General features: G+C 43.6%; 1 protein-coding gene across 2 annotated transcripts in view; it reads left to right on the top strand.

The window, feature by feature from the left end:
• Positions 1-3,384: 3,384 nt before the first annotated feature.
• RFTN1 (raftlin, lipid raft linker 1) overlaps positions 3,385-13,590 on the top strand; it is a 98,529-nt gene continuing 88,323 nt past the window's right edge. The window contains exon 1 of one of the 2 annotated variants that reach the window (XM_065051463.1): positions 3,385-3,766. The gene's annotated coding sequence lies outside the window, so the exon portion shown is untranslated. The remainder of the gene's footprint in view (positions 3,767-13,590) is intronic. The other variant, XM_065051462.1, reaches the window with a different exon arrangement.

Raw genomic sequence — 13,590 nt, 5'->3', positions numbered from 1 at the left:
GACTCTGAAGTGGGCAGTGGAAAGGTGGTTTGTAGTGCTTGCGCCTGTGCTATGTGACCCACTGTAAAAAATTTGAAACACTTTTTATCTATACAGGACTTACTTCATAGCAATCTGTGTTTATCCCAGAATGTTTTCTTCATGTTGATGTCTCTTTCTGTATCCCAGAAGACTTTGCACCACAAAAGTCTTCAATGTTGTCAGACATCCTACCCCTGATCTGCAAATCCAGTGGTGTTGGCAAGGTCTGGTGCCCAGGATGCTCGTTCTGGAGCGGTCTATGACCTGTTGTGTTTATACACAGAGAAAGCTGCACTTCTTCCCATCACACTTGGCAATCATTCCCCATCTGCTTTAACAGTAGTATCAGAAAAACAGCTCAATTACATGGCACCCTGATGAGACTGCGTGCTGCTTTCTCACATAGTTGGAAAGCCGGAGAAACTAATGAGGGAAGAAAAAATGAGGAAGGACAAGGAAAGAGGGAAAAGGGTAAATAATTAAAAGTGGAGAGCAAAAAAACAAAAATACACAAAAGGAAATGGGTAAAGTCACCACACAACATGCACTGCTGGTGTTTGCTTCATAGTTCAGTACTGGTAATTTCATTTCACCGCTGCCCATGTCTTGATGTTATTATGCTTTTGGTTACTGATGACTAGCCAGTGCTGATAGTTGTGCTTTAAGAGAACTTGAATGTGGACAGAGGCCACTCTGGGGAAATCTTCTTGTTCCCTGAGAGCACTCAAGGGAAAAGTGGAGGTAGTACTTTCAAATAGGTTTCATCCATCACAATACCAGCCCTAAGTGCAGAGATATCCTGCAGTTAGGAAGGAACTGAGGTGCTAATGTAGTGCTTGCTTATATGTTTTTACATAATATAATTTGGTTTATGCATCCACACAGTAGGGAGGGGAGATTTGTAAGTGGACAAAGTATAGCAAATATAGTTGTGTCTGGGCGCAAGTGCTTCAAGCAGTTTCAGTATTAATCAAGGGTGTTTTAGGAGTTGCTGAACAGGTTTCTGGCTTAATAAGGGGAAGTACAATGAAGGTGACAGGCAAAGTTCCAAGACTTGGTCCACAGGCGCGGCATTTGGGATGGATACATGTTATTCTGGAGAGACGGGGAAGATGAGGCTGGAGGATTGTCCCTTCTGTAAGAAGAGTAGCTGGAATGTATAGAGCTCCTGGATGGATGACAGGCTGGTTGAGAATGCTGAGGATCAAAGGAGAAGCTACTGAGGGTGAAATGCTGGTGGATTACAGGTTAGCTACTCATGATGAAGGTTGATTTAATTTGCAATTCAATCACATTGTGCATCACAGATCCTGATGCTTTAAGAGGAGTCAATCTTCCTGACAGCTGGAAGGGTAAAATTCTGGGGCGCAAGCAATACAGCAGATTTCATGAAGATTTCTTGGTATGTATACTGAATGGGCCAACTAGGATGTTGCACAAAGGGATGATGGCTAACAAGCGGAATTACAACAACCCTGGCTGTAGTCATGATCATACACTGGGGCTCAAAATCCTGAAGGGAAGGAGGAAGGCAAGTCTTTAGATGTCCAAGAGCAAACTTTGGCTTATTTGGGGAACTGGGAAATGGGATGCCTTGGGATGCAGCTTGGAAAGGTGAAGGCAGCATAGGGAAGCTGGCAGGTTTCTAAGAGGAACCTTTTCCCTATGCAAGAGTAGCACATCTAAATAGCAAAACAAGTCAGTGAATTGGGAATTATTAGAAATGCTGCTAAGGCATGTAGGGATGGTGTTGATGTTGGGCTTGTAGAATCTCATGTTGCTCCCAAAAACTACGAGAGCAGTAAGAGGCTGAACAGGAAACATGTTGGCATGTTGTTGAATGTTTGCACAGGTAAAGACAATGTACTCAGAGCTGCCTTTGCCTCAGTCTTTCTGACCTGTGTGCTTGGAGGTGAGGTTCAAGCAGGTGAAGAACTACCAGCACTGGATAAGGAACAAGACAGGGATTCTTCTGAGAACTTGACCTGTACAAATCTGAGACCAGCTGAGCTGTATCTGAGGGTGCTGGGAAGAGCTGACTGATGCCTTGAGAACAGCTGCTCTCTGTAGTGGGGTGAGGAGGCTCCACAACAACTACAGTAAGGCAAATGTTGCACCCATTCTCAGAAAAGGCCAGGAGGACAATTTGGGGAACAAGGAGGAAATCGGTCCCTGGGAAAATAGAGACCTCTTGGAATAGACTTTCTTATGTGTACTTGGTGTGTCTAGAAAGGGTGCCATAGTGCCTCACCAATTGTTTGCCTTCTATGAAAAAATGGCTGCATTTGTAGGCGTTGGGATGGCAGAGGATGCCATGGCAACTTCAGTAGGGTGGTTGGCACTGGCTTCTGTGCTATTTTTATGTGTGGTTAAAATTCTGTAGTCTGGGTGGGTGGGTGGACAGCTAGATGGCTTAAAAGCTTATTGTGTGGTTGGGCTCAGACAGTTGCAGTTTCATGGGTCATGCTTTGCCTGGAGGGCACTAGCATGTGGAGACTTGTTGTATTTAACATAATTTTTCAAGGACCTGGAGAAGATGACAGGATCCACTGTTGCCATGTTTGCACATGACTCTGTACTGGGGTTGCAGTTGACAAGCTTCAGGGCTGGGCTGCTTTCCAAGAGAACCTGGGCAAGCTCAAGGAAAAGACCAGCATCAAGTCTTGAAATTTAACAAGGAAATTCAACATCCTGCCTCTGGAAAGGGAGGCCAGCTTGCACAGATCCAAATCTCTGCCTGCTTGTCTGGGTAGCAGCTCTGTTGCGAAGGTGTTGGTGGGCAGCAAGCTGACCATAGCCAACAACAGTGTGCCAGTAGCTTGGAAAAGAGTTTATCTTTTATTTGGCACCCAGTAGGGCTCTTGTAGGCTGCCTACTCTGTCCAGGTGTGTCATTCCTGTGACAAGAACGTTGTTGATAGGTTGGGAGTGCTGCCACGGCTGGAGTATGTGTCTTGCCAGGGGAAGCTGAAGGAGCTGGACTTGGTTGACCTATACAAGTCTTGCCACTATCTGAGAATGAGAGAAGAGGCACATTGAAGGGAGAGGTTCAGGCTCTGGGTGTAAGGAGGACGGTTCTATTGTGGTGAGCCCAGGTCTGGCTTGATGGTGTGGGCCTGAAAGCAACTAGCAGAGTCTACCCCGGCCAGGGACGGAGGGGAAGGGGGCGCAGCTGTGCCCGGGGCTGTGCGGGTGGGGTGGGGGCAGTGAGTGAGGGGCTTCCAGCCCTGGCCGGCGGGCGGAGTAGTTCCCGCTTCGAGCCGTGTCAGTGGCGCAGGCGGGAGGCGCCGCTGCCCGTGTCCCTGCCTCGCCGCGGCTGTCGCTGGGCGCGGGGCTCGACCCCGCAGCTCGGAGGAAGAGGAAGTGGCCGCGGCCCCAGGCAGCGGGGCTCGGCTCGGCGCGGAGCGGAGCTGCCCGGCCCGGCCCCGCGGAGGCACCTCCCCGCGCCGTGCCGCCGCCCCCAGGCTGCGCGGCACAAACTTTCTGTCGGGCAGCGGGGCGGTGTGGCGGCGCGGCGCTGCCCCGGCACCACACTGTCGCGGAGCCCACCAGGGGAGCGGCCCCGGAGCGAGGCGGGCGGGCACGGGCGGCAGCCGGAGGAGGAGGAGGAAGCACTGTCAGCGGGGCCGGCCGTCTCCGCCCGCCGGGCATCCTTCAGCACTGCCAGGCTGCGCTTTGCCCGCCGGCTGTCCCAGGTACCGCTCGCCCGGCCCGGCGGGTGAACTTGCTGAGGGGGCAGGAGAGGGGTACGAGGCCGGTCGGGGGTCGGCGCCGGGCAGGGTCGGCGCGGCAGAGCGGGGAAAGCGGCTCCGCGGCTCCGACTCGTCTTGATCCTCTGGCTCCCGAAGTTCGGAGCGGGGCCGGTCTGGCCGGCGTGCCCGGCTTTGGAGGGGCTGCCTGAGGCTTTCCCGGGGCGGGGGGCGGCACTCCCTCCCGCCCTCTCCCCGTGGTGATTTCGGTGTGTGCAGCGCCGGTAAACCGCTGCTCCGGAGGGGGCGGCGGACCCGCCGTTTGCCGAGGGGCCGGTGCGGAGCTCTGCGCTCTCGCTGGCCGTTAGGCCCGGGAAGGCGGCGGGGCAGGCGGGCGGTGCCGCCCTGTCAGGCGGTGAGGAGACCCCCGGGCTCCGCCGGGGCGCTTGCGGGGACCGGAGGCGGCGTTGCTGAAAATCTCTTCCAGCCAGCGCGGTTGTTCGCGTCCGGCCGCCGCCGCGGTGAGGCAGAGCCGGGCAGGGCAGAGAGGTGTGAGGGGAGCCGGGGTGGGTGCCCGCCCGCCTGCGCCCTGCCCGGCGCCGCTCCTCACACGCCGGGCACCTGGAAGCGGCGGTACCGCGACGTGCCATCGTGTGGCTGTGCTGGGGCTTGCGATTGTACAGTTATTTTCAAAGGCTGGGCTGGATCTTGTCTTTTTTAAGTACATGACACCGTTTCATCACGTTTTTGTTATAAAATAAGGAGAGGTAGCGCGACCATGGGTCAGCAGTTGTATATCTGAGCATGAAATACACCTCTTCTCTTGTTTATCTAAATTCTTGTCAGAACACCTACTTCTCACAGCCTCTGTATTTCTGGAAGCGGGGGATACAGCTGGGTGGACTTTCAGAGCTCTTCTATGACTCTTCCAACTCGGACAAGTAATTAATGGGAGGCAATTTGTTCTCTGTCCCGACCGAGCGCACTGGAGCCTCCCCGGGGCTCGGGAGGGGTGGCTGCTGTGCTGCACTCATCGGCAGATGTAAAATAATAAGAAATTAACCATAGCTGACAATACGTTCTTTAACGTCTTCGGCCAAAGTTTGGAAGCTCTGGTATGATTGTGTGCCGCTTCTATTTTTATTCCCATAAACACCCCCCTTTTTTCTTTTCTTTTAAAATTTAGTACGAGAATAACATTGTCAAGACACAACCGATCTCTAGTTTACAAGGAGAAATCTTTCTGTACATCTGCTTTTAGGTTTTATTTTTAATGAATCCAACCCATTTCAGCTTCTGGTATTGAATAACAAGTTATTGGCAATAACCCTCTTTTTCACAACGCTAGTGGTCACACTTGTGTATTTAATTTCTGTTTTTTCTAAGGAAAAAAAAAAGTCTCAGAATGAAGGGTTATTTTAGGAATCTAGCTTAACCTCAAGTTAGTTACATTAGACAAGGGGCTTTCCACTGCTTGAATGCTGGCATTCCCCTGGTCCGAGAGTGAGAATGTAGCATGCAATGAGTATATACAGCTGTGATTAAATGCCTAGGGGAGTTCTGAGCTGTGGTACCAGGAAACACAGATAACATATAGGGCATAATGAATTGGTAATGAAGAGACTTTATAATCTGTGGTGTAAAAGCTGGAGCCACAGCCTTTTGAAGAATAAAAACCAAAATTGATGAAGTGTTTATTTTAAATAAATAAATGATCACCTAACTATTATTCCATCCTCCTACTTCATGGGAGATCCCATAGCTTCATACCTCACTCCAATGCACCACTTTACCTTTTACCCCAAATTGGTTGGCCAGGGTTTTACTCCATGGCAAACTGGCAAAAGACAATAAGCATAGGACTGTCAGGTCTGCCTAGCTTTGTGTTTTGACATGGTTTTACTCACTGTCCTTGAAGCTACTGGGCAGGCATACGTTGCAGTATGCATCTGTTTTTCATGTCTGTTTTCTGTGGGTTCAGAGTGGTGTGAGATGAACTTTAAAGGAAAGTTGGATTCCTGTTTGTGATTCCTATGCATGCGTCTGTCGGGTCTACTCAGTCTTTAATTTGCCAGATAATAAATGTTAGCTCCTGTATTTTACCCTTAAGTTCTTGAGAGGAGTTCTCTAGTCCTTCTTAGCATCTCAGTACTGGCCTGTCTTCACTTGGAGGCACCTTGCTTGAACGTTTGCAGCCATGGTATTTCAGCAGAAATTTTACCAGTACTTTGTCTAGTGATATTAACACTTCTTTATCTTGACCACGTACCTGCCTAAGAGTATTTTGTAGAAATGTGTGTTACCATCTGAATCTTTTTCAGTACCAAAAGACAGCATCATGGTACTACTAAGTATTACATCTTTAGGATGAGCATTATAGGGTGATGTTGGTGGGCTAAAGAGCGAGGGTCTCTCACCAACCCAAGGGTTCCTGAGGTTGCTCCCCAGCACTAGCACAACAGAACTTAGTCCTCCACCAGTTCTCTGGTCCTCTTTGCTTTTCTTCCTCCCACCCTCTTTCCCACGTGCACACACATGCGAAACAGCTTTTTTTCCCCAGAGAGATTTGTGTGCAGCTGGTGGCAGCTCCTGCTCCTGGGCAGGGAGGCCACAGAAGTAGCTCCCCAACCAGGGACAGCACAGAGGAAAGTGTATGCTATGCAGGGCAGCAGAGTTGAGCCCAAGGCTAGTGTTGTGAACACAATAGTAAAAACAATAGCACCTAATAATATTTTGCTGAAATCACGTTATCACCGTGTCGCATTATTTGACCTGCTGCGTTCTAGGGCTCTGTTTTCTTTGTGGCTCGTGAATAAGACCTATCAAGGTAGCCTGTTCCAATTTTGTTGAATCCGTATAATATTTATCTATGTATTATTTAGTTTTCTTCCTAAAGCTTAGCAAACTCTTGAGGCTAGACTTGCAATTGTCTTAATTTGCCAAATTATATTTTCCTCCTTTTTTCACGTAGGCGGTACATTTTCTTGTCTCCCAGGGAGATGGTACCAGAGCCGGTGCAGTTGTTTATTTTTTAATTCTAGGAACTGGGTCTGCAGTTCATCATGACAGGTCTTCCAGAGTTATTGGTGTGTGTCCAAATTAGTCCCCCTGATTTGTGTTCTGCTTCTGTTTGGTTGTGGTATCTTTGGCCTCTCTAACTGGGCTTGACTTCTGGCACATTTCATTTCATGCTGGTGTTTCTTGATCTGAGCCTGTAGTTTCCTCCGCTGAGCTTTTTTTTCCCCCTGTCCCCTGAAAGCTCTCTGCTTGTTCTACCTTTCCTTCTTTATTAGGTAATTCATCTCGCTGCATCTGGAAACCTTCTTATGAATTCTCTTGTCACTTCCTTGGGTTACAAATTCTGCAGATATTCATATTGTAGTTTAAACATGTTCCAGACCTCCCCTGTGCTCACGTCCTCCAACTTTTCATTCCCGTTCATCTCACTAATGAGTTCCCTTAGTTTTTGAGATTTGCCTTTTGAAATTGAAAACCTTAATTGCAGATTTACTTGGGTTGCTCTACCGTTTAATTTAAATAAAATCAATCATAAATAATAAATCCGGGGTTATTCTTTCACCAACCTTTCTATAAGCAGTGATTCAGTTATCAGCTGCAAGTCTAAAATCCTGATAGTTCTAGTCAAATTGGCAAGTATATGGTGAAAAAATTGGTCAGTTGTGACATCCAGCAATAGATAGGACTGATTTACTGTAATTGTTCTTTGTATTTTCAAAATATGTATTTCAGAATCTTTCAAATTATTTGGCTAATTAGTTACAAAACATTAGTTGCTTAAACAACTGATCCCTCCCCACAAATAAAAATTATTAGGGTATTTATTGAATATGTGCTTCCATAGTTACCTGTATGGTGATACTCTTGAAAGACCAAGTAGGTATCTCTTGCTAAGAGTTTCCCTCTTAATGGTGTAATCTCACAAAAAGTCATCGTAGTGGTGAGCCAGGGTGCGAAAAATGGGGATATGTCAGGAGCATGGCGCTTTTCCGGGAACTTCTATTCTGGGATCATCCTAGCACACTATTCTCCTTTTTTTGTTTACCTGTAAACCCACTTTGTCAGGTCTGGTGTTTTTAATCCTTTGCTTTGGTTATGCTGCTCTGCCTGATGGGTTTTTTTTGCATTGTTATGCTGCTTCTGCTTCATTGCATTAACTATGCTAGGAAAGGGACTGGACTGCAATTTACAAGCTCTCTCAGGTCTTGTTTAGAGCTGAATGGGGGACTAAGCACTCTGGTGTTTTGTAGGCTGGGAAGGATGGAAGAATTAAGTGACCACATGCCAGCAAGTGAACTGAGCTGAGCCTGAAGTGCTTATTATTTTGAAAATGGAAAGGTCAGGATTGCAGGAGTGATGGTTTAAGAAAATAAGTGCGTCTCATTACTGCACAACAAACGTGAAGTCCTGTAATTATTTGTAAAAGCCTTCTAGCATCCCTGTGAGGTAGCTAAGTATTACCCAGGGAAGGAAGAACTAGGATGAAAGGACTTAACCAAAATAGAGAGGAAAACCTATTAGTGCATTGCAGTTATCTCGTTTTGCTGCTGCACTTCCCAGTAAGAACACTGTATTCTATAAGTGAGAGGAGCTTTAAGAGTGACTTATGATATGTATTTTAAAAAATAAATTTATTCATGGTAAAGCTCATGAAATGAGGTCACTATTTCTGGACAAGAAAGATTTTAAATGAGTTAATGCAAGCAGGTTTATTCTCACTAGTTACGCTTAAAAACAAGCTGACAGTAACATAATCTGCCTGTACAGCACGTTTTCTCTGGATGCCATTATAAATATTAAAATTACCTTGTTTCTATTTCAGGTGGTAGTGTATTGCACTGACGTGTGTATTAGATGATATTTGAATATTCAGTCCAATGCTATATATTTAGCAATTGGCTCCAATACTATATGTATTTTAAAGAATGGTTTAGGAAGCCTTTTCAGATTATTCCTGTAAGTAGTCATTGACACAACGTTTTCCATAATATTGATATGGTTGAAATAAACTGTTTAGCCAATATATACTTGGTTGATAAACATCCCTTAAATTACTTAGTTGGATAATCTATTCAAGCTTCCATTAGCCATGGGGTTCTGTTACATTTCAGTGTAATTTCCATTATTATTCCTTGGAGATAAATTATTATGGAGTTCCATGAAAGGAGGGGGTGATACATCAGAAAATTAGCTCCGCTTATTCCCAAAAAGAGCCCCAAACAAAAAATTAGATAGAAGGCAGTTTCTTTTTCTTCTCTTTTTGTGCCCTTTTCTTGCTAAAAAGGAATCCTTGGGCCTGAGCCACTATTATCAAGAAAATAAGTTGGTAGGTACATGATGCTATTTTGTGCTTGTTCTTTGCTAATTCTGAACTTGTATTTCATCTATTTTGAACACAAGTTAGTCAAGTGAGAAAGCAAACCAAGCTGCAGGAAGTATTTTAACAAAGCTTAGGTTCAGAGATGATGAGTTGAAAACTTGGCAGATATCTAAAAGACCTATAAAAATTCCTGTATTTTATTCAAGATATGCTCATTTTCGTGGATCATGTTGGTGTTTAAAAATGGAAATCCTGGGGTTTTTTTGTTTGCTGAGTACAATTTGTTGTAACTTTTTGTTTTTCATGGCAGAGGATGGTACCAGTTCCAGTAAAACTTGCGTTGAGGAATGTTCAAGGGCAGGTCATTTGCCCTGCAGGGGTGGCTCTCTTTCCCGTTTCTCCAGATGCTCCTCTACTCTTAAAATATATAACGAAGGACAGTAATGGGAAGGAGGAAGTGGCAGCAAGGCACTTATTCTGTGGCTTGCAAGCTGGGTGTTTGTTTGGGGTGTACAAAACCCAGGTTAAATTTTTGGGCTCAGTTTACAGGAGAAGACTGCGTGTTTCCTAACCAGTCAGGACCTTTGCTGAACTTAGGAACTAGTTGGCTGTAGGCTTTACTGTTCTGCAACTCATCACAGCTTCTATTTTCCGTGTTTCGCAAAATTAAAATGAGATATAGACTAAAAAAAATAATCTGTTGTTAGATCTGGGTTTCAGTTCTAGTTTTATCATCACATGGCTGAACACAAGAACAGTTTTAGAGATTATCAAGATCATAGAGCACGCATAAGATTAATTTGTGATCTAAGTGAGTTTGTGGACAGAATTAGTTTTTCCAGCATGTGTAGCTGTAAGAGCCCATAGCTAAATCTTAATTTTAGTGGTTAATATTCTCCATTAGATATTACTTCTGTCATTCAAAAGGGTGGAACTAGCGAGTTGATAATGAATTTTTACATTAATGAAAAAGTAAAAGTTTGACTTAGAACACACTGCAGAGCAAGACATATTTGAAATATTTGCAATGTTTTTAAGAATAGTTTCTTGATTTATTCTCTACTAAAAAATGAACATTAGTTGTCGTATTTTGGTTTAATACTGAATAAAAAAAGTAGCATTCACATGTGGGTATAGAAAGCCAAGATAAGTATCTGTAGTACAGTAACCTTAAGCATCCCTTATAGCAAAACAATATAGCTGCTGAAAAGGGAGATTGAAGTGGGTTTAGATTACTTTGAATGCATCAGTGATGAACATTTCCTACAGAATTCTTTGATAACTTCAACGTAGAAAATTAAGAAGGTGAATAATGTCCTGTTGACAGCTAGATTAGTAACTGAAAAGCAAGGAGATGTTTTCAGATGAGGATGGAAGGACTTTGAACAGCTGAACTTTGCTGCATAGGAAAGGGAGGAAGAGGGTAATAACTAACGTTAAAAATCCTTGGAAGGTTATAAAGCAAGCTGTCCCAGTGGGAAGTTTGTGGGATAACATTGAGCAGAATCTGGTGATTCAGTGATTACTTGTCATACACACATCATTGGTATATTTGAGAAAACGTTAAGTTTTCATACATCCCTGGATTTTTTTTAATGCTTAGACTCCTGTATTAAAGTAGGAACTTTATTTCTTAAGATTTATTTTATACTGCTGCAGTGCTTGCATCCTAATTGCTGTGGAAAAGATTGTGATGTTGTGAAACTTGTTTTTTCTACTGACACCTCATTTTTATTCAAGTGAAAGCATCATTCTCCATATGTGTGCTTTAGTAACATAAATATAATTGTCTATAATTAACGAAATATTAGGAAGTATTTATCCTCAAGGACACTAATTGTTTAGCCAAGCATGAGGAAGGTGAAAATCAATCTTCTGGTAAGCAGTCACTCATTGAATTGATGCAAAAAATGTATGTTTTCAGGCCAGTCTCGAGTGGGCAGGAATCTCCATGCTGAATGGCTTGTGAGTTGGTGCTGTTCACAGAGATCGCTACTTGTGTGGACGATGAAGGTGAACTGGTTTTCTCAAAGGGAAATGTTTGCTGGAGAAGCACAGGAGAGTGTCCGTGGCTGCCACTGGAAGAGCAGGCTTGTATTTTCTAGCACTTTCACCCCGATTTAGGAAAGAATGCAAAACTCTCCATGATGTGAAATACTGAGTCCCTAGGGCCTCCTTCTGCAACCCTCGCTGTCTGAAGAGTCCTGTGGATTTCAGACTCTTTGTCTAACTAAGGGTTGCAGGCACTGCTGCTTAATGACCTCTGAAATGGAATTTTTTTCCTTACAAAGTGCCATAACATACACTTAAGATGTGTAAGAGTTACTGGGCCATCACTGAGACATGAAATTTGATACACTCTCTACGGTTGCTGTCTGAATTCCTTATTCCACAGTGTGTTCAAGCACAAGTCTACTGCTGGATGTGTTCAATTGCAGACCATGGAAATACTCATTGTATCTTGTTAGGCACATTAATATACAATTTACCTTTATATATTAAAGTAAATAACATTTTAGACTTAAGCAAAAGAAAGAAACTGCTGTATTTATGAAAGAACAATCCCCTTTTTTTTACTTAATAGGAGTAGTTGTCATTTCAAAAAAAAGAAAAAAAAAAAAAGTAGAAAATATTATTTTGGGGAAGAGGAAAAAATCTTCAGGATTTTTAACCTTACATGTAAAAAAAATTCCCAACCTCCTAGCTTTCATTTACAGAAATGGTTAAAATAATGTAGTTTTTACTTTTCTGCCGAAATAAGCAGGGAAGGTTGTTATCTGTTTCATTAATCCCCAAATATTTAAAATCAGGAGTATGTTTGAAACATCATCTATTCTTGATGCTGAAGGTCTTTTTAGTAAATGTTCTTTCTGCTTCCAGCTTCCATGTGATCAAATATTTACTATGGCATTTTTTTTTAAGGTTTAATGTGTTGGTCAGTCCTATTTTGATGTATTTACTAGTGACTTTGTAATAAGCTGTACCTGTTCACTTATGGACTCTGCAGGTGATGTGAAGTTGGGCTCCATTGTTAAGCCCAAAATGAATTCCAGCTCTTACACAGTTGCAGAAGCATGGGATGAGATTGTAACCGAGTAGTGGAAAGGCAATGGAATAGAGCAAAGCTATGGGGTGAGCGAAGACCTGTGTTATAGGTTGGGAACTCCTCAATTAGCTGTGTTACATAAAAATAAAGAGAAATGGGTTCTTTGGCTACTGAGAAGCTGACAGTAAACTCAATGTGTTTCAGCTGTGACTGATTTTAGGTGCACTGGTCATGTTATTTGCAGTAGAGCCAGAGAAGCATTAATGTTGTTTTAATTGGCTTTGTTAAGATCTCATTTTGAGCATATGGTCACCTGTGTTCATGTAGTGAAATGAAACCAGGAGTAATGCAAACGAGAGTGAGTGGGTTGGTGAAGGGAGCAGAGATCTTGTCTTCCAAGTGATGGGAAAGGTCTTGGGCACGTTTATCCTAGCGGAACACTGTGAGGGACAGGGCAAATTCAAAAAAATGACTTCACAAGGAAATATGAGGGAGGGACAAAAATTACAAAAGTTAAAGCACAATAGAAGTATAAATAAATTTCTACAGGTAGATTCCAAATACGTTTGGGCTGGAAATTTTACTGATTTCCGAACCCTTTTGGGGATGAAGTTGCAGCATAAGCTTATAAGTGCATCTTTGTAGACAGAGAACATAGTTTTTCATTCTTCGCTTTAGGTTTATTAACTGCCAAGGTAAAAGCAGCCCTGGTTTGTGACTGACATTTTTCAGGTGCTTGTTGCTGCCTGTTGAAGGTTGCACGGAGGCTGAACAAAAGGTCTTTATGATGCTTCATGCAGCGCATTTACACTGAATGGATCCCATGCCTACAGGACCCCATCTTTGTCACTGGGTGTTTATTTGGTTCTGCGTGTTCTTCTCCGTCCCTGAAGTGAGAGTTTCTCTGTGTAGGCAGACGCAGGATGTTGGGTGGGTTGTGATGAAAAGCCTCAGGTGCCAGCTGGTGTGTCTTTTTATCTTCTTATGCTCACTGCTGGTTGAAATAATTTGCGTCAATCTGACCAACATTGTTGAAGAGGAATGAGAGGATTTGGATCATCTGAGTATTTTCACCATGCAGTTCTTCCATTCTTTCATACTCAGATGAGCTGTAATGTGCAGGATATTGAGAAACATTAAATGTGTAGCAGAAATGGTTGTCAGGAGTAATCCTTTAAAACGCTGTAGGCTGGCAGCTTATTAAAGAGACCTAGATTTATCTAGTCCAGTTCTGCCTCTCCTGGTTTGAAGATGAATTCTGCAAAGTGCTATTATTTCCTGTGGCTTACCTGAAAAAATGAGGTGGAAGGAAGTCAGGTAGTTTTTAGTTCTCTGCAAGCTTGCTTTTTCCATTGAATTACAAGTCTACATATTGATTTGAATGTTACAGAGATCTTTGTAAAAGATAGTACTATCTGCTCTCATAGTAACTGCAAATGTACAAATTGTTATTAAGTTGTCAACCCTTATATTAGCAAGTTATTTTGCATTTTCTGG

The sequence above is a fragment of the Columba livia genome, chromosome 2 (genome assembly GCF_036013475.1).
Source record: "Columba livia isolate bColLiv1 breed racing homer chromosome 2, bColLiv1.pat.W.v2, whole genome shotgun sequence".
Lineage (NCBI taxonomy): Eukaryota > Metazoa > Chordata > Aves > Columbiformes > Columbidae > Columba > Columba livia.
Note: the sequence above shows the minus strand (reverse complement) of the source record. Positions and strands in the feature narration are given on the sequence as shown.